This window comes from Cydia fagiglandana, chromosome 6 (genome assembly GCF_963556715.1).
Source record: "Cydia fagiglandana chromosome 6, ilCydFagi1.1, whole genome shotgun sequence".
Classification (NCBI taxonomy): domain Eukaryota; kingdom Metazoa; phylum Arthropoda; class Insecta; order Lepidoptera; family Tortricidae; genus Cydia; species Cydia fagiglandana.
Window position 1 is genome coordinate 5,121,920 of NC_085937.1, and position 25,437 is coordinate 5,147,356.

Below are 25,437 nucleotides of genomic sequence, written 5' to 3' on the forward strand. Positions count from 1 at the left end.
GTGTAAATAATTTTTTGTAACGTTAGTCGTAAAGATCTCTTTGACGTCGACTGTACCTATGACCTTCTGTAGGGCTAATACGGTCGACTCTTTATCATTTGCCACCATGCCTGTCACGTTCTAACAAAAATGTAAGTGCGAGAGTGACTCGTGGAATGACGGGTGATAAAATGCGACCATAATACCGCTGTCCTAGAGAATGACTTTTGTATGAAAAGTACGCCTTTGTACGATAAGTTCTTTTGCACAATTAAGATTCAACTAGGAGATTATCGCGTTATCTGCTAAATAGGTTTAAATACAGTTACGATCGATGCTCTAAAAAAAAACATTTGAGAAGAAGTACGTTTCCTATTATATGTAACCGCATTTTTGCCATCGAAGCTTCAGAGATAGATCTATACATATTGAATACATTATAGAGGATTCTGACCACTGACTTTTAGAGTACCTAGTTGTTTTGTGGGATGGCCGAACGGAGTTAAAAATTATGTTAGGTTAGGTTTATATAAAATTCTTAGGAGTGATCCAACGTAGGAAGTTCTAATAGAATGAAAATGAAAATGAAAAAAAAAAATGTTTATTTCTGTTAAGCAATAAAGGATAAGATCTCCTTGTAGGATAGACATTACCAGTGGCAGGAGAATGGTTTTGAAACATAATTTATTGTAAATTAATTAGGGACATAGGGCTCGCAGAATTATTTTCCATTTGTCGCAATTTTGAGCAGCTACTTCCAGCTCTTTCCAGTCGAGTCCACTTGAGTCAGCCTCCTTCTCAACTGACCGCCTCCATGTTGTACAAGGCCTCCCCGACCGTCTAATGCCAGCTGAATGCCAAAATAATTTTGTATTGAACAGATACGTAAAGCTTAGTTTTATTTCCCCACTTTTAAGTTCATTATTTATTGTGGTTGTAAGCTTATAGAAGAAGAACTTAGTAAGTTTTACGGAGGTTGGAGGTCTTGGATTGGAAACTTTCATGTGTTGGCGTTTTCATTTGTCAAAAAAAAAAAGAAGAGATTGCCTACCAGGTTGGAGTTCCCGGGTTCGATACCCAGTGGGTACATCTATTTGTGTGTTTATCGGAAGGATTTGTTCCTTAGCCGTGAATGTTTATTTTATATATATAAGTATGAATATTTATGTACATATGCATAAATATATTTATACATCTCTATCGTCTTCTAGTGCCCGAAACATAAGCTAGTTGAGCTTGCTATGGGACTAAGAAGTTTATATACTTATGGTGATAATTTATGTATTATAAAAAAAAAAGACAAAGTAAAGAGATGTATGTAAGAGATGGATGTTGGTTGGTCATATGACTGACGATGATGATGGTGATGTTATGAGCAAGTCATATATCACTTTATGGCCAATAAAAAAAAAGAGAATGATGTATGAAAGAATGCTTGATGAAGTTGAGAAATCCATGGTGAAAAAAAAAAGAGAGAAATGCAAAAATAAATAACTGGTGCATTTGTACACGTGTTGGCCTGAAAAAAAAAAAAAAAGAGAAATGCAAAAAATAAATAAATGGTGCATTTGAAGTGTTGGCCTGAAAAAAAAAGAGAGATGCGCAATATATATGTATATGTTTATCTTATATTTTTTTATTGGGTGCTAGTACTAGCATAAGGCAAATATAATATGATTCTTTCTATCTATGTTTGAGATGAGACAGTCTCTGGCCAAACTATAGTAATGAGTATCCAAATTGTATGATCATACAATACTTACCTAACAGACCATAATGAGGTGTACTTCGGGAACGAAGTACAAGTCAGTATGGCCGTGTTAGAATATTATTATCCTATGTACAAATTGTATTACGTATGAAACTGACCTGTTTCTCTTTGAAGTCCAACGTTGATAATATACTGCACTATTTAAACACTTAAACACAACTTCACGTGAAGTTTACACAATTGGTGATTTGTGTAGGTACGATACGAAACCACGGTAGATAAGAGAAACAGGGGTAGTGGTAACTTTAATAATAATATAGTAGTTAACCTACTACTAAGATTTGTACATTACTTTTAAGTGATTTATTATGTATTTATATTACTGAGTAGTAATTATGTATAACGGAATTTAATGAAAAGATGTTATAATCATTTTATGTTGGATATTTCGATAAATGGACGAGGTACATGAGAAACCACGATTGTGACGTCATTTGTGGAATGACAAGTGGCATAATTAACCAGGTGCAAGTGGCTGGCTAGCGATGGGCATAAAAGGGCCCGACCAAATTCATTTGGGTGAGTCTGCTTTGAGCATCAGCACTGAGTTAATCGTCGCCAAAGGAATATTCAAAGTTAAGTAAATACTATGTTGATAATTAATAATATGTATTATAATAATTAAGTATTTACTTGATTAATTAGATGGATTAATTAATTCAATCATCTCTTAGTGAATAATTACTCTTAGTAATTATATTTATTAGTTGTTGATAATAAGGTGAATAAATAGGATGATTGACTTTAATAAACAGTTTTATTTTCAACACATGTAGTGTTTATTATTTTATTTATGATACTTATAACCCCAATAACAACCAGTGATTGTTTTAGCAGTTGTATATACTTTGAACCAAGGTAAATAAATAACTAACGACAAGTTAGGTATGCCTAAATTATACGCCAAACATAGTGTTATTAGGCAGTAATGGGAAAAGAAGTAATATTGATTATTCATTTTGAGTTTTATATTTAAATTTGCTTATTTACATGGAAGTGGGGTTTCTCCTTATTTACTTAGACAGCTATTTTAATTCGCTTTTCTCACACGCGCGTGAACACTGCTGCACAAAAATGCCTGTTTGCTCGGTTTTTTGTTATAAAATGAGGTCGGGGACGTCAAATTTACAAAAAGAAAGTGTTACATTTCACATGTAATATTTTTTTTTACATATCATACGTTTAATTACATTTAAATACAATTATTATATTTTAGTCTCAAGTAATTGTTGGATTTATCGATTTTGCTCGCACAGTACAAATTGCTGATCGGTCGAGCGACAAATCCGACTTCTCATCTCTCAGAATACAATTACATACTTCAACGGAAATGTGTTAGTGTGCGTGTTGTGACACTAGTCACTCGTCTGTACACAAAAAGAGATCGAGGTTTGCAAGATTTGTCTTTGACGTGTGTCATTTTGTATGTATTTGTGTCGTCATTACAGAGGACCTACCGCGAACCACGTTCGACGTGTTGCCTCCCTGTCACACTTACGTATGAATTTACAAGTGCCATAGAGAGGCAACACGTCGAACGTGGTTCGCGGTAGGGCCTCTGATTGGATTTTGTATGTAAGTGTGTGAGAAGTGCCACTGTGTGCATCTTCCCCCCGCGAAAAATGACAGAAAGATTTGTACGGTGAGATATCGCTTGGGCCCCTCCCTTCCGACGTGTCGGAAGCCGGTGTTGCTCGAAGATTACAGACAAAAGTGAATTGTTTTTTACATCGTGGATGTCAAAACTTGAAAGGCTGTCTATTGCCTATGACATCCCAACTTTTCATAAACATTTCGGAAGTGCCTTTTGACTGTGTGTTGCTGAAACCGCCAGGAAACTGTTACGGTTCTAGGTTTTGTCGGGAAGAGTCAGTCAGATCTGTTTCCGTCGTACATTTCCCGCTTATTTAACTCGTGTTGCATTAGCAATAAGGTTTTCTCAATATTATTCTTATTCTTTATTCTTATTTCAAACGCTAAACCGTCTAACTTGCAAACAATACCAGTGTAACTAGAGAACAAATCAAGTTATTTAGAACAGTTTGTTTCTGCAATTAAAGTACAGCTAATATTAATAATAACCATTAGTTTTTTTATATTAAGTACGTCATACTTGCCAACGTTTAAATGTTATTTTCAACAATTCAAGTTTTAATGTTAAAAAAATACTCCAGTTTGCGTATTTAAGAAATTAGCACGTATTTAAGAAAACGCAGGCTTGGTCCAATGGCTGCAAATGCAAATCAGCAACATTCTTCATTAACATTCAGTTATTTAGTATATGCAACGAGCATAGAGTGTACCTATAGAGAGTTATTGTCAAATTCGGCAGTCACAGTAAATTAACTGCAATCTTGCAACAGATGATTGAAACCTTATTATTTCACTGATACGTGTTAAATTTACAAAAGTGTCGCCATCTACACGAGAATACGCAAAATGTGGCGCTGTACCTACTGCCTGATCTACTAATCTAGAGTAATTTTAGCTTGGCTTCTAGGTACGTAAATAGCCACAATAATACTATCAATATGATACTATGAGCAATCTTAGTAGGTACCTATTTACCCATATTTCCTTAAAGCAAACGTGTGAAAATCATATCCCCAACTATAAATCTGATTAACAAGGATGTTTGTAATTTGAGATAATCAAATCCGGGGCGGCAGCTATCATGTCGGTTTACCATTTTAATCATATTTCGTGCCTATAATGTAGTGAGCTATCAAAGTTGTAATTATATTGTGTCAAGGCTGTTTCATATGAAAGATCACGTGTGCCATGTTACTTAATTATTGAGGGATTATTTCGTGATAACTTGCTTAGTAAACAGTAACCTTACGTGTGCGAGAAATATCAGGTATACTGATATATATTCCGTTGCCGAGTAGGTACCATAAAATATATACATTCAATGTACAGGATGTTTATTTAGTCACAATTTATGGGGTGAATACATAGGTCATACTGAACAATTTTTACTATGGACTAACCCTGAAATCGCGAAAAAAAATTTACTCTCCCATAGAAAATGTCAAGGTTTGACAGTCAAAATGTATGAAAAAGCCAATTTTTGTTCGCTGTTTCGGTGTTGGTCCCATAGTAAAATATCTCAGATGATATTGTCCACCTTCCATCCTTGGTTAACAATCTACTATTTTCATAAACAAGCAATACCCAGGTTTTCTTAAATCGTTCAAACATACCTTGTAGCTAAAATAAAGCTTCGTTTTCATTTAAAAACACTTGTTTTATTAGGAGCTCAAAAAATAATTTACAAAAGTTGAGCGGATACAAAGAATCGCACGGCTTTAGTATAACAACAGGAGGAAAGTTGAGATTTATTCATTTAAATTCGACCAGTCCAAAATTTAAATAGGAAATGTGTTCAAAAGGAAATACAATGGCGGTTGCTTAAAATATGCATGGAGAAAATGTTTCGTGAGCTGAGGTGAATTTGGATCTTACTTTTGGTTTGGTCAAACAATTAGTATTGAGATTGGTGTGCCGGGCTTTCAGTGTGAAGTCGTTTGGAGGATACTTTTGGAGAGCACGGAAGATGCGCTTAAGTTTTAATTCTTAACTTGAGTCAGGAGATGGCTTGAGGAACTTAAATATATACTCATCAGAATTCCATCGTGTTTGGATTCATTCGTTTTGTATTACTTCTGTCATGCTAGATGAGGTCCAGGGTATCATGAAGGAGTTGAAGTGGTGGTAACAGAAACTTAATATACTCATCAGAACTCCGTCATGTTTAACATTTTCGACGCCGTGTCATACACAAAACCGGTCACTCAGACGTCACGTCACAACCGAAGTTGAACTTTATGCATTATGCACTTAGGTCTATGTTGCTTTCTGTTCTGCCGGCCTAGCCAATGTTACAATCGCTATCGCTTCGGCAACGAAAAGCTTTATGTCTCTTTATCACTCTTCCATGTTAGTGCGACAGTGACAGTTGCGTTTCGATCGCTACGGAGCGTAAGCGATTGGCATCTTGGCTACGCAGCCTGTGACGGATTAATCCGTCATTGGCGTCGAAAAGGTTAACGCTGTCGGTTGAGAAATGTTGTACCATTTCATTTCAATATTCGTTTGAATTACTTTAATTCAAATTAAACGAGCTCGATTTTTAACATCGAGGAGTGCTAGAATTTTCAAATCAAGTTATCATATCATAACGAAAGGCAAAGAAAGAGATCCATTAATGTTCAGGTCATACTGAGCAACTTTTACTATGGGACCAACCCCGAAAACGCGAAAAAAAAATTGACTCTCCCATAGGAAATGTCAATATCGGACCAGCAAAATGTATGAAACATCCAATTTTTTGCGTATTCGGGTCCCATAGTAAAAATTGCTCAGTATGACCTAAACATTAAAGGGTCTCTTTCCTTTCGTTCTGATACATACTATATTATTATATTAATCAAGTAATTTAATTTCATTGAAGTTTGTAAAATTGGAGAACATAATAAAAACAAACTAGGTACATGAATAAAACAAAGCAGCTATTCATGTCATGTCGGACAACAATTTGTCTGCATAAATTAAGTAAAGTGCATCTAGGACGCCGCTCCGTTGCGACAAAATAAATAACTTTACATGAAAACCACTCCAGATACATTTTGGTCATTCCACTCATTTGTAATGCCAGGCAAACGTTTTTTGTTTTAGTTTTATATTATAATTGTGTCAATTTCACATTTACTGAAGAAGTTAAAAGTCACACGAACTCAGCCGCCGTCGTACAATCACAGTTTGCTCTTGTCGGCGGCCGATCGTAAGATCAGGCAGATCGTAATGTTCCTGTGTAATGTTTTGACGATAGTCACATTAAACCAATATATAGGTAGGATAGGTTCGTTAGGTTGCTTCATATGCCCGAAGGGCAAACTGCCCAGAAATAGGAGCCCCGTCGACTCAGAAAACGGGACAAAGATTTTCACGTTTCACGATATGCCTGATCTTACGATCGGCCGCCGACACTCTCATTTTAAAACGACATTCTGAAATAACATGAACATACAAGTAACAATTACTTATCTTATCTGTCTGGTACTTACTAATTTTTATTGCTAACAATTGTTACACAATTTCTTGTATTTTTCTATAGAATGAGTAGAAGTTTTGGACCTATGTAATACTTGTACTCGCTCTAATTCTTAGTTGTATTATTTCAAAATCAAAGCGCAACTTCTATTGTATGGGAGCGTTATGGATATTCCCAAAAATACAAAAGCTTTGATGAAATTTTATCAGCATTTTTTCTTAGTGTTGAGAATTATACGCAAGTTTACCTAAAAGTAAAATTTCATTCTTTGTATGTACGATCAGCAAAACGATTAGCCTCCTGCATACAAATGTGTACACCTATACAAGATGCTTGCTTGCTAATCGTTTTGGTGACTGTACCTATTTCAAAATTATGCACTACACCTTATAAAACAAAGTCCTCCGCCGCGTCTGTCTTTATGTGTTTGTTTGTATGTTCGCAATAAACTTAAAAACTACTGAACGGATTTTCATACGGTTCGGTGCGGTGCGGTGCGGTTGGTTGGGAGTCGCTAGTAATGTAATATTACTCTCATCAAATATACGACTGCTAGTTTTGAGAAGCAAAAAAGCACTGTCACATTGTTTCCGCAAACTAATTAAAATAATCGATATTAAAGTTTCGTGAGACATATTTTAAAAATTAATATCTAATTAAAATAATTATTTTTCCCTATTGCAATTGCTCTCAGAGTAGGTACAAGGTACAAAAGCCTCTAAATCTTGATTTATTACTTAATAATTACACTTAAGTGCTTCGTTCGGCCTTTCATTGTTATTTATGTGTGCACTTACAGTAGTCATACACTACAGGTGCGGATCTCTGGGAACGAAAACGTACAGGGAGGCTTACAAACAGCTCGATTCGAATTTTAGAATACATCAAATATTACGGCTAGATACGATACGGATTGGATATGTCAGTGTCAAATGTGACGTTTTTTCAAACAATAACGTCACTTTTGAAATTTTAGTGGTTTTTTTCCCGCGACAGGGCGATTTGCTATCGGTAGTACTTTTGAATTATGATAGACAAACTTACAAATAAACTGTTTTCCAAAAAAAAAATTACAAAAAAATAACCTAAACTCGAACAAGCGAAAAACAATAGTAACACACTAAAACTGCAAGTCTATATATCTAATCAATATCGTATCTAGCCGTCATATTTGACATAGGTATCTTAAAGTTCGAATCGGCAGAAAATTAAGTACCTGAACGAAGTAATTAAGGTACTTACCTTACTTGGATTTTTACTTTCTGTAATGTATGAAATATTTGCACGCATACATACGGACCCTATGTCTGCTATGATAGTAGTATGCATAATGAAATATACGTGGAATTATTTCAGTGCGGCTACCACCAGTTTGGCACGGACATAAGCGTTGTCGAGAACGTAACTTACTTTCTATGCATCTCGCTCGTAGATGTATAGAAAGTAAATTACATAAACGTTAGCGTATATGTCAGTTTTGACACTGTCAGTGACTCGTGTCATGGTACGGTTACGGACACTATAATGATACCTACGTTGATGAATTATGCACGTATGCTTGCATAAGTCATACTAAAAACTTATTCTTATTCATGGAATAAAATAAAAATGTTATCAATTATGAGATTGCCTAATGCGTACTCGTGACCTTATTATATATATAATCTTGGGCATATTACGCCCGGAGGAGGTGAAGTCTCTCGAGACCAAAAGGATCCTGCAGCTGTTTGAAGTTGCAGGGTTGGATCGAGAGTTGTAGTAGGTGGCGATTACAATACCCAACGTCGGTGGGCCGAATGTGAGCTGCAGGAAACTGTACGCGGGTGTTGTTCGGTCGATGGCCCTATATGGGGCGCCCATTTGGGCATTCACCCTGACCGCTGAAAATCAAGCCCAGTTGCGGAGGCCGCAGCGGGTTATGGCGGTCAGGATGGTGAGGGCATACCGCTCCGTATCCCACGAGGCAGCGTGCGTGTTGGCGGGGACTCCGCCCTGGGACCTCGGCGCAGCAGCGCTCGCTGATGTTTATTGGCGTGTCTCTGAGGCGCGGGCCAGGGGGGTCCAACCACCTCTGGAGGAGGTCAGACGCTGGAGACTTGATTCCCGTCGAGTGCTCCTCCAGAAGTGGAAAGAGAGATTGGAGGCGCCAAATGCCGGCCACTGGACCGTCGAAGCCATCCAACCCGTTCTGGAGCGATGGATCAGAAGAAAGGGGGGGTTCCTCTCCTTCCACCTTACTCAGGTCCTCTCGGGGCATGGTTGCTTCGGGAGATACCTTTGTAGGAGGGCGGGACGGGAACCAACGATGCAATGCCACGACTGCGGCAATGCCGAAGACACGGCGCTACACACGCTGGCCATTTGCCCAGCGTGGGCTGATGAGAGGGCCGCACTCGTGGCCGTAGTGGGGAGAGACCTGTCCTCGCCAGCAGTGGTAAAAGCCATGCTTGGTGGGGAGAGTCGATGGAAGGCGGTGGCCTCCTTCTGCGAGGACGTGATGGTACAGAAGAAGGCAGCGAAGCGTAGCAGGGAGGAAGATCCGGCCTCTCAGCCAATGCGCCGCAAGCGCGTGGGGCGGCGGCGGTTGGCATATGACCGCCGGTTACCCCCATAAGGGCGCTTGTGGGCGGCAGGCTCGGGGACGTCGGTCGCCCACACAAAGGTCCCTGCGTGGGCGGGCGCGATGGGTAATCAACGCGCCCACTGAGGTGAAGGGGTGATTTTCCCTAGAGTCGGGTCCGAGTCCGGACAGCCGCTGGCGAGAGTGGCGAGGTTGCGGAAGAGTACTTCGGCGTTCCTGGGACCTCGCCATATAGCAGCGAGGCGGCAACAGAGGGGTTTTAGTGGGTAAACCTTGGGTCTCATTAGCCCACAACAGGGAGTCCCACATAACCATCCCGGCCCGTCCCCGCGCCGGGTGGTATGCGTAAAGCATTTCCGCTCTAAAAAAAAAAAAGGTGGCGATTACAATAGATCAGGAATGGTCGCAGTGATACATAGGCTTTGGAGCCTTATATAGCCCCTAATAAAGAAGAAGAAGATGAGATTACGTATAAACTGTAGTTTTATGACGGAGAACGTATTTTCGAGGCGGCAAGTTTTGTTACAAGCTGCCATTATAACATTAAATTTTCGTCCGATATAGGTAAGCTAAGAAACGATTTGAAAGTTGAACTCACTTCTCGAAAAACATCATCATTAAATCATTAGTGCAAATTCCTTTAATTTGAAACGCAACCTTTAAGCAAATACCTTCGTCTAGAGCCAGGTCTTATCTCTGTACATAATTAATCGGAGTTACCTTTCCTCCGCTTTTTTTAAGAGCATGCAAATTAAGCGAATTTTCTTGGAGCATCCTGTGTAACAGATGACGACTCTCCCAGGATGTGACAACGGGACGGCCGCCATTTGACACAATTTCAGTGGAACAGTTGTGTAAGGCATACAGGTGAAATAAATTTATCATGGTAAGTACTAGGTACCTACTCGTAAACGCGATCTGAGTTAATTCAGGTTACTAAACTTTAGTCCTCAACTATGTTCCAAATCTAAGCAAAAATATACAATCTACTAAATTACCAATTAATAAATCAGAACAAAAACAAATCCCAGCACATATAAAAGCAGTCAAAATATTATAAAAAATAAACCTAAAATCCGTTTGTGTGAAATACATATAGATACATATTTTGTAGCCGACGTCGAACTGAACTATAGTTCGTTTTTTTTAGCATTAGAAAGAACTTGCAAGAAGGTAAGCGATTTTGACATGTCTTTTAATTGAAAAACGCTTTTTAAAATTCAAAAACTATTACTGATGAAAGCAGAAGAATATAAATGATCGTATTAGATTCATAATTGTTACATATTTGCCGTAACCTATTTTTAAAATGTGTTTTTCAATTAAAAGACACATCAAGATTGTTTACCTAATTTCTAATGCTAAAAAAAACGAACTATATGATATTGAAAGAAAAAATATATCTCTTTTGTTTGCAACGTAAAGTACTTAAAGTTAACATGCGTAGTGTTGTCCCGAAAAATATTCATGTACGAGTACCTACCTAATTAAAGTTTATTAAATTTTTTATAGGCACGTCCGCTGTTTACTTTCTCTCCAACATTTGACTCGTCTGCTCTTCTGATTAGATTTATTAAAACCCGAGTCATTATGGCCCATGAATATAAATTGGACTAAATTGGCATCAGCTTCACCCAAATCTCTGTCAAACTGCAAAGACAAGGTTTACGGCTCGATTCTGAAAATGTATTAGATCTCTACTAGACCTCAACAAGTTACGATATGGATAATTTAAAGATATTTGTAAGATAGATATGTCAAATTTGACGTTTCCGCGATTCTAGAGGTCCTCTTGAACGATTTCGACAAGTTATGACTTAGATATCCAAGTCACATCTAGTCGATATCTATTGTAAATCTAATAGTTGTATCTCTATATCGTCTCTAGATCTTGTGATGATCTCGTTTCCCGAATACGCGTGTTAGAAACGGGCACGGTACTAGTGCAATGTTCTACCTTTGGGAATTGGGATATAATTTTCTAAGACAAATTGAGATTTGACAAAAAGTAAAGACTGGTGTAACAAAGTTTGAGTTACAAAGAACCTGCTTAAATTTTATTAAAGTGTACTTTAAGCAAAGGGAATAGTTATCTATAATACCTCATTTCAAGTAACTGTCTTAAAACTTTGAGATACACACCCTTAAGGGGCCCACGGATTACCAATTCGCCGGACGATATCGGCCTGTCAGTTAAACGCAAAATTTGACTACTTCGAACAACTGACAGGCCGATATCGTACGGCGGACTGGTAATCAGTGGGCACCTTTAGTAGGTTCTTATATTGAAAACAGCTGTATTAACAACGGTACATACTCGTACAAAACCTATAATAATATCAACAATACATAACACATCCTCGTATTCATTGATCATGTGTGGACCAAGTTTTACTTTGCATATACGTGTTTAGACTTTACCATGTAAAACATACGAATTTGGTATTATGACCTGTACTATGTACTATGTACCTATACTCGTATCGTAGATACAGGGTGTTTGGTACATCGTTTGCCAAATTAAAACGGCAGATAGCTTGAGTCATTTGCTATCTTCTCATGCCTAGAAAAACAAAATTGGCCATGGTTTTCTTTCTACTCCGCAAGTAAAAATTTGAAATATACGAAAAACTCTCATAGAAGTGAAAAAATTTTTTTGCACCAAATTAAAAATTTCTAAGCCTGAAAAGATAGCAAATGACTCAACCTATCTGCCGTTTCAATTTGGCAAACGATGTACCAAACACCCTGTATAAAATTGCCAAAAAAACAGTAAAGTTCTAGTACACTTACCTACTCGAAATTAAAGAAAACGATTCACTTAGTTAAGAATTTTCATACAGTGTAACTCATTTTCATCTCATTACTTTATATAGTCAAGTCACTTAGCTATAGTGATAATATATTATGATCATATTTTATCTCGATCCCTTGATCCGCATCAGAAATTATCCACGTGCTAATGGCAGTACCTCGTTACGTCACAATCTTAATAAATTAATGCTTCGTACGATTGACGACGCCATCAATGACTGTCGCTAATGTACAATGTAGATCTGAGATATGGCAGGCTAAATGGTATGAACTATGAAGCGACAGTACGCGTAATGTAAATTGCTTGTCCACACGATCGCGTTTCGCTACTTTTGCTATGACTTTATGAGTAAGGTGCAGCGGGCCAATTTCGACTGCGGGGTAATTTCAACTAATGGAAATATCTTTTATGTTTTACATTGTTAATTAGAGTCTCACACAACACATCTTTTTTGCTATCTGGACGTATATGGCAGTCTAGTTGATAATGTAAAACAGCGGTCGGCAGCCAAGGTTTAGCAGCCAAGGGCCACAAAAAAGTTAACGAAGATGACGCGGGCCGCACTTTGGTAATGTTTGTGACTTTAGCAAACATTGTCGTTCTTCAGTATTACATACAAAATAGCCAGGGAGGTTCGCGGGCCGCAAGCGAGAGGTTGGCGGGCCGCATGCGGCCCGCGGGCCTCTGGTTGCCGACCGCTGATGTAAAACATGGAAGATATTTCGATTAGTTGAAATTACACCGCAGTCGAAATTGACCCGCTGCACATTATAAGGAAGATTATAAAACACAAGCTGTTGCCCCCGACTTAGTACGTCATATGTTATCTTTTAGTGGCTAACCGCTACCTACCTTAATACCTACCAATACCTACTCTATCTAAATAGAGTAGTGCTTTCATCTACTTGTAGAGATAATATGAGAGAACGACATAAGTACTTAGGTACTCAAGTAATTATCACAAATTATTACATAGAGTATGTGCGGAAAGAGAAGAGTCGTGGGATTTGAGGGCGCGCCAGTGCTATTTTATGGTTTTTGCTATGCTGACAACACTGGTCACGTGATTATAGTACGACACTAAAGGTCATGATACTTGAATCCCTTTTGTTCCGGTTTTTTACCACGGCTTACTAAACGGAGCCTGGTGGTGGTGTCGGCTCGTCAACTCAATCCTCTGATTTAGCGCAGGCACTAGTTTTCTTTTTAAAACACACTTGTTTTTATATCTATACTAAACAGTGACTGCTATTGACAAAACTGCTAAAACTATTTAAGAATCTGCCCAATACACCTGTAATTTTAGTACCAAACAAGATACGAGTCTCATTTCTGTACTGCCTAATCTGTGCAGTCTAACGGTTATTAAAACCAGGTAGATCGGGTAGAAATAGAACTGTAATTTTATCTGGGATATATTTCACCCATTGTAAACTTGACTTGTAATGTATGTGTACATTATTAATAATAAATATGAATATGAATAAAAATAGTGCATAAGTAGGTAGGCCTTATTGGGATATGTCCGGTTCTCTCATCTCACGATATATTACTTCGCCGAAAAGTCACTGCTAAATATGAAATATAATTTCGTAACTAACAGAACCTACAAATAAAGAAATATTTTATTAGAAAAACTTTTATTCTTTGTAAATTTTGTAATCGAAGTCTGAATTAAAATATTCAATGTCACTTATGTTTGAGCTAGCTTCAAAACAACCAGGGACACTCATAGAACTATTTTCATCTGAACTGGATGTGCTTGAATCTGGTATGTAAATTACGAATTCTTGCATATCACCTACTTAGCGGTCTTTTATTCGAGATACCGTAGGTACTTTTACACAATCCTGAAAAAGAAATCACATATAAATATGCATAAAATGGCAAGTATCAAGACTATTTGTCAGTTATTTTAAAGATCATGAATGACCTGCATATTTATGAAAATTAATATATTTTGAATGAATATACTTACCGATTATGTACCGGAGACAAGTTACTTAGGGGGCTTATTAAAAAGGTAATTATTTAATATTAAATACAACATCAATACCCGCGAATGGCGGAAACACGTTCCGCGACTTTTTGTAAGTCGATAGTCGGCTTTTAGCCGTTTTCTTTCCGCTGACAAATCCGAACAATGTTAAATATAATTTTCCTTGTGGTTTTATGTACGGTTTTATCGTGTTTTGAAATTTTTTTATACATAAAACTTGCGGTTTTTGTTAATAAAAATATACATTGACAGAAGATTGTTTACTTTTTACAAGACAGGTGTCAAAGGTTTGATTGCCATATAAAATTTAAAATGTTAGTTCCCGTTTCTGCCACGACTCTTCTCTTTCCGCACAGACTCTAGTGATCTTAAAATATCTCATCAATTAAATATCTATGTACTATTTTTTTTTTCTTAAAGAATAGTATTCATAAGTAGTAGTATACATGTAGTAACAATCTTAGATAGTCGAAAGGCTATATTCTGAACGAATGTTTAATATGAGTAATATGTTACTTTGGGATTAAACAATATTAATAGATACAAAGGGAACGTTTCTAGATTCACAAAGACCCTGTCACCGCAAGTCTCAGTAATAGGTAATCATATTATTTTGAGCGTCCAAGCTTCGATAATCACGCACTGCATAGCATAAGTACATTATTAATTATGTATGTACAAATAGCCTCTTAAGTTGACACTTTAACACTTTGCCGTATACTGAATAATTTTATGAAACTCTGTACTCATTATTATACTAAGCAGATTTTAATTAACGGGTGAGATGTGTTGTGAGTGCGGAGAGGTGTGAAAACAATTATTATTACTGTATACATGGTGTGTCTGACCATGGGGCTTTAAATCCAGGGCTTGATTTTACTCGCTAAACTAAGCTACTTTTACTATGGGACCAACCCTCAAATCGGGGATTTTTTTTTGGCTTTTCCATAGAAAACGTCGACATCTGACCAGCCAAAATGTATGAAAAAGTAAAAAATAATTTCGGGATTTCGGGGTTGGTGCCACAGTAAAAGTAGCTCAGTTTAGCGAGTAGAATCGAGCCCTGGATTTAAAGCCCCATGGTCAGACACACACTGTATAGACTTACCCCCTTATTCATAAACGCGCTACAAACCTCAATTAACGAATTATCTTTTGTCTTTATCTGTCATTTTGCCTTATGTATTTGCAAGAAAGGGATGAAACATAATTTAACTGAATCAGGCGGGTAAAGTTTTATGAATAAGGGGGTTAACTTTTTGGGACCTATATTTTGTCTATGCTTAAAATATGTAAAAGTGCACGAACCTTATTAAAATTCAAACTCTTTCAATTAAAATTCATTTGCTAATTAAGAGTTTTTACACTTTTAAACTTTCAGTTGCTTTTTCTGCTGATTGCAATGAAATTCTTTCAAGACTTATGACTTGCGCAAACTTTGTTTTTATATTATAAATCTAATGAAGGTGACCGTTTACAAAACTTGAAGACGGTGAAAGAGCGGGAATGAACATTTCTAAGTGTAACTTATCTCACCTGTAGCGGGGAAATAGTTCGTGCAGTTTCATCTCTATGATAAATTGTTGCGCTGACGTGTCTTTCTCAGCACGCTTACAATTCATCTTAGTACCGTACTGCACTGTACTTAGAAATGGAAATATCAACTCAATATAAATGACAGATCTTCGATCTAAGTGCTGGTGACCGGTTTAGGGTGTCTGTCGTATATTTAATAAATTGAGTCCGAATCGTTATGTGTAGTGAACGAACGAGTTTATCGACATTTAGGTTATTTGATATTTATCATTACCAATTAAGGTAAACGTACTAGTGCTCGAAATGCTAATGCCCAATAGATGACACCTTGCTGTCACCTCTATTGACAATGACTTAAGTTTCAAGATGACATACATGTACACTGGGACCGCGTCGAGCAGCAGTACGTTTACCTTATGTACCGTAAATTGGGATTACTTTGAATAGCGAGGAAACACTGTTCACCGATTTTTTAGTAATAGGGACTTATTTTTAACGCAAGCTTAAAAATTTGATGTGGTTGCTAACCTTAACAGAAATACACAGTTCTGTAACCAATTCCTTCTAGTTTAAAGATCGACGATCAATATATCCCCGTGATTCAAAGTCGTTACCGGTAATTAAAGTTCTTTATAAACTCGGTATAATCCCGTCGCGCATCACCATACTTTTTTTTATATTTAATTTTTTCATTTATTGAGGAGATGACCCAAAAACATAGCTACATGGCATGAACAAAAATCTTAAAATAGCATAAATGGCCTTAAATACAGATGCTTACCTAATACTTAATACTTTCTTGAAATTAATCTCAAACGTGAGGAAGTGAACCATCTGTAATTAAATAATTTCATCTGCTCTGTGCCTCCCTCAACTAGGTATTTCCCGGATTGAATTAAATTTCTGTTTGTATTAATAAACTTTGTTTATCTACTTGTCAAACGGTCGACGTGCCCGATTGACAGTTTAACCTCAAAATTCTCTGTTGCTGATCCGAACCGCTTGCGGGCTGAGGTAGGTACTCATCCTAATAATGTAAGGCCCTTTAGGTTCAATGTCTGGAGAGCTTATCAAGGATTCGAAATTATAAAGCATGTATAGTTTGTATCACTATTCTGACACAGGTTGAAATTTTAACCTCCGTTTATATTCTACGTAGTGACTTTATAGGTCATACAAACAACTTTTATTAGTGTATATGGGACCATACAGAAATCGCGAAAAAAATGTTGGCTGTTTCATACGTTCCGGCTGATGTGATGCCGGTGATTTGTATGGGACACCCATAAATTAAATTTCTTTATCGCGATTTCGGATTTGGCCCCATAATAAATCTATAAAGTCACTACGCAGAGTAAGAACGGTGGTTAAAATTTCACCCTGTATAAAAAAGAACCATGCACTAAAACTGTGGGCGTAAAAAATCAACATGTAGGTAAGTATTAGCAATTGAGTTGGAGCAATAATCAATGAGAGAATGTTGTACAGTCACCACACGGGATTGTTATGCCATTTAGGATTCTTGCTAAGTTGGATATTATATAGCGTAAATATGGACCAATGTAGCTAGGACCCTAAATGACGCAAAAATCGCGCGTGATGGTACATAAAATGGTACGGGATACTTAAATGTTGCAATTCATGACATGCACGGGTGTACAGCGGCCACGCTCTTAAGAGTGACATTCCATTTCCAACTGCAGCTGCAATACTGTTCATTTTACTATGGAAACGCGTCGCTGTCATTGTCAATTTCCATAGAAAATGAACAGTATTGCAGCTGCAGTTGGAAATGGAATGTCACTTTAGGGCCGAGCCACACCGGCTTGCGTGTGGGTGACGCGCGCGTGTGCGTGCGCTAAAATGTTGGAGCCGCACACGCACACGTCACGCAAGCGGTGTGCCATTTCTCATAAGGATCTGTATACTACAACGCCGCACGCGCACGTGCACGTCACGCACAGCCAGTGTGCACAGGCTTTTATACTTGATGAGTTGGTGAGCGCGAGTCGTCATACAATGCTCCTTCTAGTAAGTAAGCGATCTTAAATCTTAAGGGTTTCTTAAGGGCTAGCAACCGGACACGACTTGATCATTAATGTTTGAAACTGGGATGGGCTTTTAGTGGTTTAAGGCTAGGATCCATAAAATTAAGTACGATTAACTGAAGAGGAAGGCCGCTTTAGAGAAAGTTACGATTCAGACCAGTGCAGTGCGACTAGAGAGCTTAAGATGTGAAGTGCAATTAACCGTTATAATTGCATATTATTACAACCAAGTTAAGTATTTCAATTGAATTTTTACCTTTTTTTAAGAATAGGGAGTTCTGTCGCCAGAGTGCAGCACTAGTGCACATACTAAACCATAAGAGTAACTTATAGGTACATAGGTCGTGGTAAATTTAAGAGTTAGACTCTTGTCGGTGTAGCTACTGGTACTGGGCCTTAAACAGTTTTTTGATAAAACAAGTAATTTCGATAGTAGATACTAAAAATTCTTTGCTAGTACATTTTTTTGTTGCTGCTATGGCGAATAAATATTGCAATATAAAAACCGTTCATAAATAGTAGTACAAGCTGCTAAAAAGTTTAATTAGACACAAACTCTCTCTCGTTATTAAAGTTAGCAGTGTTTATTATATTTTGTTTCCAGTAAGAGTTGGGATTAAAAGCGATTTCATAATCTGGATGTGGCTGTTGAAAAAAAGTCACCTAAAAGAAAAACGGAATTGCAACGTAAAACAATACACACCGTAAAACACTATAACATTGCCCTTTCAACATAACTTTGCCCATCGCGTCACAGTTCAGAACAAGCGTAATAACCTAAAAGTAGTTATACATATACATTTTCTTCAAAAATTGTCAGTTTACGTGCGAAATGGTCTGTAAATCGATCAACGAGTGAATAGTTTTAGTACTTACTAAATAAAAAATAAACCTTTCAGTAGGTACGAGTACGTAATAGTCGTATACACACGTAGCATCGTTTGCATCGTCTTGGCACGTAGCGCGCTTATGCTACAAACGTGTAGCGGGGAAGGTTTAACCACCTTGACACACTGTTGAGGCTACACGCTGAATATGGCTGCTACACTATGTATAAGTGCAGTCGCCATCAGATACATCAAAGCGGCCAAGGTGCTCACAAATATTTCAACACGCCTCTATTGTCAAGGCGTTACAGTTCGTGTTCAGATATTTTAAGCACCACGGCCGCTCCGATATATCTGATGGCGACTGTACATTTGAAAACGTCTGCCATTAAGTTTTTTTTTATCCCTGCCTTAGTAACCATATAAAGGATGTCCCATAAATAATTGACAACCTTCGAAACACCGACAGCCGCACTAAAGACTGGTTCAGAAAATGGACTTCCATGTTTCCATGACAACACAAGCCTTCATGAGCTTACTGTGGGACTTAGTCAATCTGTGTAAGAATGTCCTATAATATTTATTTATTTATTTATTTATTTATTTATTTATTTTATTTATTTATTTAAAAGTTTTGAGGTTGTCATCTTTATTCACCTTAATGACCATCTAGGCCGCATATTTTTTTGATAACTTATGATTTTAGCAACCTGTATGTGTATCTAGGTGCTGACTTTGGTAAATGAGGTGTCAATCGATTAGTCTTCTTTTTTTGAAACATTTTCTTGTAGTAAACGTTAAGCCATATTTCATCCGTATAACCGAAGACATAGAATGGAAACTCACCTTTCATCACGTGGCAGGTTCATTTCGATTGTTTGGCGGTGACAGTCAAATTACATCTCAAGTCAAACTCTGATGTTGTTTGCTTGTCTCAATACTCGTTCCGCAGAATATTGACTTGTGTTCAATTAATTCTTGACTTGTTATTGTGACGAATATGGTAAATAAAAGTGCGAGGAGCTTTCAGATCGTTCTAAAAATTAAAGATGTGGTTATACTACAGGTAAGTATCAAAAAATAGGTAATATTTAGTATAGTATCGTATACATATATAGTATATAGTATAGTATTATACACCGTGTTTTTATTGAATTCCGTTAACTTCGGGGTATGGTTAAGAACGTTTAAGTGAACTAATTGGCATAGTCAATTTAAAAAAAAAATCTTTGCTTTTTTTTAAAGAAAAAATTATGTTTAAAAAGTAATTAAATGTAGCATATAGCTTTATTGTAACACGGGCATTACATTTAACTCAACCAAACAATTGAAATCTGTGAAATATCAATGTCATTTCGAACATCGATCAACCGAGATTGTACTTAAGTTTAGTAGCAAATGTATGAACTCATTCTTAACACTAACCAATATGTAAACCAGCCCTAAGGCAAGTGTACACGCTTGTAGAGGCCTTATAGGAAAAAAATAAATTATTGATTATCTCCGAAATGGAGTTAGTTAGAACATCGGTGTCTTTGAGAAAGTTACTTAATTTAAGCTCAGGAATGCACCCTTGAAATTAACGGAAATAAAAAAAAACACGGTGTATATATGTACTACCAATATACTAACAATACTAACAATATTTTATAACTCATAGTCGTAAGTACTAACAAAAATTGTCTCAGTTGGTCCTTAAATAAATGAAATTGAAATTGAAATTGGCACTCTAAATTTTTATGAGGCAAATTCATAGTTAATAAATAATGTAACTTGATTTGTTATTGATATGATACGAACATGGAATATCTCAAGCATTAATAAAGTAGAAAAATGGAATAAGTACGCGTTAATATAAATTTAAAGGATTCACATGTGTACCAGGTACCGACTATCATTTTTTTCAATGGAAAAATCGTCATGCCACGAGTTTTTTGCCTGAGCTCAGTTTTTTTTCATAAGCAGCATGTTTTGTTACGAATCTCATGATATACGGCCGCGACGTGCAACTTGAAGGCTTTCTTTATTGCTTCATATTACGGAGCACTTTCTTAATAGATGGAACATACCTAATTATATGAATGAGCGTTAGTCATATCATTAAGCACAGTAAGGACTTATCACACAAAGAACAGGATCGTGACCTTTTAGTAATGTCCACATGTTTGTAACGATTATAACATGTGCGCGCGCAAAATATAAACGAATATTATGTATATAAGTTTTGTAAACGGTTCGCTTGATGGTAAGCAGGTACAATATCCTACAATAAATTCCTATAAGTGTTAGCATCTCCGGAGGTGTACTTAATACAAGTTTCCGTCCCTTCAATGTCCTGTAGGTACAACCTATTTCTAGAATGTTAAAAGAGAGCGGGGTATTGGACGGGGTGTTTTGTTTTTGTAATGGGGCTTTTGTAGGTAAGTATAGTTTCATATTTTTGTACGTACTTTTTGTTAGTTTGCGGCAAATGCTGCAATTAATTTTAATTCTAGGTTTTATTAACACTTTGAATAACAATAAATTTAAAAAAATATAATTATTATTTAATTTTGTTATTAGAATTCTAGGTTTAACTGCAGTTTTTAGGGTTCCGTACCCAAAGGGTAAAACGGGACCCTATTACTAAGACTTCGCTGTCCGTCCGTCCTCCGTCCGTCCGTCTATCACCAGGCTGTATCTCACGAACCGTGATAGCTAGACGGTTGAAATTTTCACAGATGATGTATTTCTGTTGCCGCTATAACAACAAAGACTAAAAACAGAATAAAATAAAGATTTACATAAGTGGGGCTCCCATACAGCAAACGTGATTTTTGACCAAAGTTAAGCAACGTCGGGCGTGGTCAGTACTTGGATGGGTGACCGTTTTCTTTTTGCATTTTTTTCGTCTTTTTTTTGCTTTATGGTACGGAACCCTTCATGCGCGAGTCCGACTCGCACTTGCCCGGTTTTTTTTATTTTACAATTACTATTATTTAATTAATTTAATGGTAATGAATGAATGAAGGTAATGTTATTATTTAATTTAGTTTTTTTTTAGTATTTTCTGAATTGATTACTTACTTCGTAAATACAATTATTATTGGTCTAAACGTAAACAATACATTCGTACTGGTCGTCTACAAACGAATCTATTTGATCTTATGTTTGACTGGAAGAAAGTGCATTAAACCAGGGACCGCATACCGGTATATTTATCATACAAATCAATTTCGGTATCGTGGTTGTTTGCATAAATGAAGCGCTGGTGGCCTAGCGGTGAGAGCGTGCGACTTGCAATCTGGAGGTCGCGGGTTCAAACCCCGGCTCGTACCAATGAGTTTTTCGGAACTTATGTACGAAATATCATTTGATATTTACCAGTCGCTTTTCGGTGAAGGAAAACATCGTGAGGAAACCGGACTAATCCCAATAAGGCCTAGTTTACCCTCTGGGTTGGAAGGTCAGATGGCAGTCGCTTTCGTAAAAACTAGTGCCTACGTCAAATCATGGGATTAGTTGTCAAGCGGACCCCAGGCTCTTATGAGCCGTGGCGAAACAGTGGCGTAACTAGGGGGGGGGGGTTGGAGGGGGCACGTGCCCCGGGCCCGTCCAAGGGGGGGCGCCAAAATGGGCAAAAGACTACCTCTCCGCCTTGACAAAAGGCAGCAGGGAAACTTTTGTCAGTCGTATTTACCACCACTCTGTGAAGTGTGAAATGCGGGTCCCATAAATGCGGTCGCAAATGCCGGTCCCGCATTGGCTTATACAGCCACGAGAGACGTTGTTCCTCGCTAACAGACGCTGCATAAATCATCTGTCAAGATGCTAAAGGCCTGAATGAATGATTCTGGCCCACAGCGCAAAAGAGAAAGCCGATCTTTTAGGTACTCTTTTTGCTTCGAACTCGACCTTGAAAGACGACGGTAGCGCCCTACTGCCCACCATCCCTCAGCGCGAATACTCTATGCCAGAAACTTCTATCAAGCAGAGGGATATTCCGTGGGAGTTGCTATGCTTTCATTTTATAAGGCGAGCGGGCCGAGTGCTTCAGAGTTGTGTTGTGTCCCGTGTTTCGCGACTTTGGGGTTGGACTCATAGTAAAAGTTGCTCAGTATAATCCCAAAACCTACCTGGCAATGGAAATGCAGTTATTTTTTAGCCACCCTGTATACAGGCTGGTCCAAACCTTGACGCCCAAAATTTTTTTTTGAATCCTCGTCGTGGGTCTTCAGAATATACCCCATGTACGAATATGTAAGCCGATTTTTCGTAGTTTTAGAGACTTAACTTTTGTTAAGAAATTCCGGGGTGAAGCCTTGCTTTGCTTTTATGCCTTCTAATAATTGTTCGTGGTACTTGCAATGATAACATGAAATAGAGATGGGGAAGTGACCCCATAAAATAATAGTAGAAATAACAAAAGAGGATTTTTTAATGAATTACTAATTTGGAAGCTTTCCACCTCAGTTCCTTTGACCGGCGTCTCTGACAAATTATGACTATTAAGTATCACTTTTTAGACCTTTTAAAAAACTTAGGGTCTAGCAGTTTCTAAAATAACCAAAAGTCCTTGAAATAGCTTGTATTTTTTATTTATTTAGGTAAGGGCATCATCTAAGCTTGACATGCTTGAACGTAAAACTTTGTCTTTTTTTCCCAACTCAGCCAAGTGAGGATGCTAATTTTATTTTGCAACTGCGCCGCCGTTTGTCAAGGATTATGTTACAAAAAGTAACATTTAAAAAAGTTCAAGTTTTTTTTAATAAATTAATTGCCTCACCCCGGAATTTCTTAACAAAAGTTAAAAGTAATAAAAATCATAACTCGAAAACTACGAAAAGTTGGCTAACATACATACCTATTCTAATAGCCCACAGCGTGAGCAATGTAAAAAAATTTTTTGAACGTCAAGGTTTGGACCACCCTGTAAACACATGCCGTGCCAACATCACTCGGTCTGTGATACTAGAATGTCGTGAAAAACCTGTGTCAGGTATCGAGAGCATTCTATCCAGAGTTTCGGTGTGGGATCGGGACAATTTAGTCCAATTCAATCCCACCAAGACTCAATTTTGCGCGTTTACCGCTAAGAAAACCTCATTTTTCAAGGCACAACCCTTCCCATGTCAGGGAGTATTGGGAGCCTCGATCGGAGTTGACATCTCCATCAGTGACGTCCAATAATTTCGCAGCCACCTTGCTGGGTAGGCTGCGCTCGTATCCAAAAAAACTCGGTGTGCTCAATAAAGGGAGGCGATACTTTACTCTGGGGTAGACTGATACCATATATTGAGTACTGCTGTCACCTTTGGACAGGAGCACCTGGATGCCACCTTGGACCCTTCAAATCAGTCCAAAGGCGCGCTGTACCTAAGTCTAAGGAGATCTCCAAACAATAAGTTTATAGGTTTTAAAATGGTCGGCAACGCGCATGTAACACCCTGGAGTGTAGACGTCCATAGGATGCGGTGACCGGTTACCATCAGGTGGGTCGTAAGACTCGTAAGGTTGTTAGTCACCGATGTACTAAAAAAATATAGGTACACTGTATTTGTCTAAATTAAAAGAAAACTTTAATAAGCAAAAAAATAACCCTTTCGTTTCGTTTGGTGGGGGGGGGGCGCAAATTTGGTGTCTGCCCCGGGCGCCATATCCTCTAGCTACGCCACTGTGGCGAAATGCCGGGATAACGCGAGGAAGAAGAAGGTTGTTTGCATAAATATTTTGCACTTAGTTTAGGTAATGTGATCAATCATTATGTTTAGGTACCTAAATACTATTCTATAGTGTCAAAGAAATATTGTGAATGCTATGAGATGTTTTGATTTTTAACCGACTTCATTAGTTATACCGGTAACGGTCCCTGCCTTAAACCATGTAATCCACCTTTTACACTATTTTGGTAAGCAATAGACTGAATCTATAGGAGATGGTCTGCTTCATACTGAACGCACGAGTCTCCGTAACCAGTCGTAATGGCAACCTTTTTGTTTTATTGACTACTCGCTTGTATCATTTTTACTGACGCAACTCAAAGTGTGGTGTTGAAGTGGCTTAGGGCCAATTGCGCCATCCAGGGTTAGCCACTAACTCAGAGTTAACCTTTAACACACAGGGTAAAATTGTACTGGTAACTCCGGGTTTAACCGTTTAACCTCGAGTTAGTGGTTAACCCTGGATAGCGCAAGTGGCCCTTATTTTTTAACCGACTTCAATTTCATAGAAGGAGGAGGTTCTGTATTCGGTTGAGGTTATTTTTTTTCTATGTACGTTCACCGATTACTCCGACATCCGTAGTCCGATTTGAGTAATTCTTTTATTGTTTGATAGTACCGCCAGGCACAGACTTCAAACATATCAGTTGGTAACGCATAGACTTAAAAAAGGATAATATTTTATTTCATCCTTTTTGAAGTCGGTTTTCTTTTTTTTGTAAAAAGTTTTTATATATATCAAGGTAAAGGTGTAATTTTGAAGGGCATCCGAAATAATGCCAGAAATAAAGGAGGCTAGGTCCAGAAGTTTAAGGGGGAGTCAGGAGTTTGTCTTTCCCAGTTGGGAATCCAAAATGTTCAATTTCCCCTGGCTCCAGCACTAGTTTCACTTGAAACTAGTAGTACTTACCTATGCAATCATGAATGAAAAATGTATTCCAAGGAACTGTGAGTTAATTGAAAAGTGCAGCTTCTCTCGAACACGAGCTCTATACGTAACTTCGCCAACTTCCGCACATTAAAGTTGCAACCGCGTAAGATACTGTTAACAATTAGCTATTAGTTAAGGGACTTGAGAGAAAAGTTAACCTACTTGATGATGAGAAAATTACATAATGCTGACGTA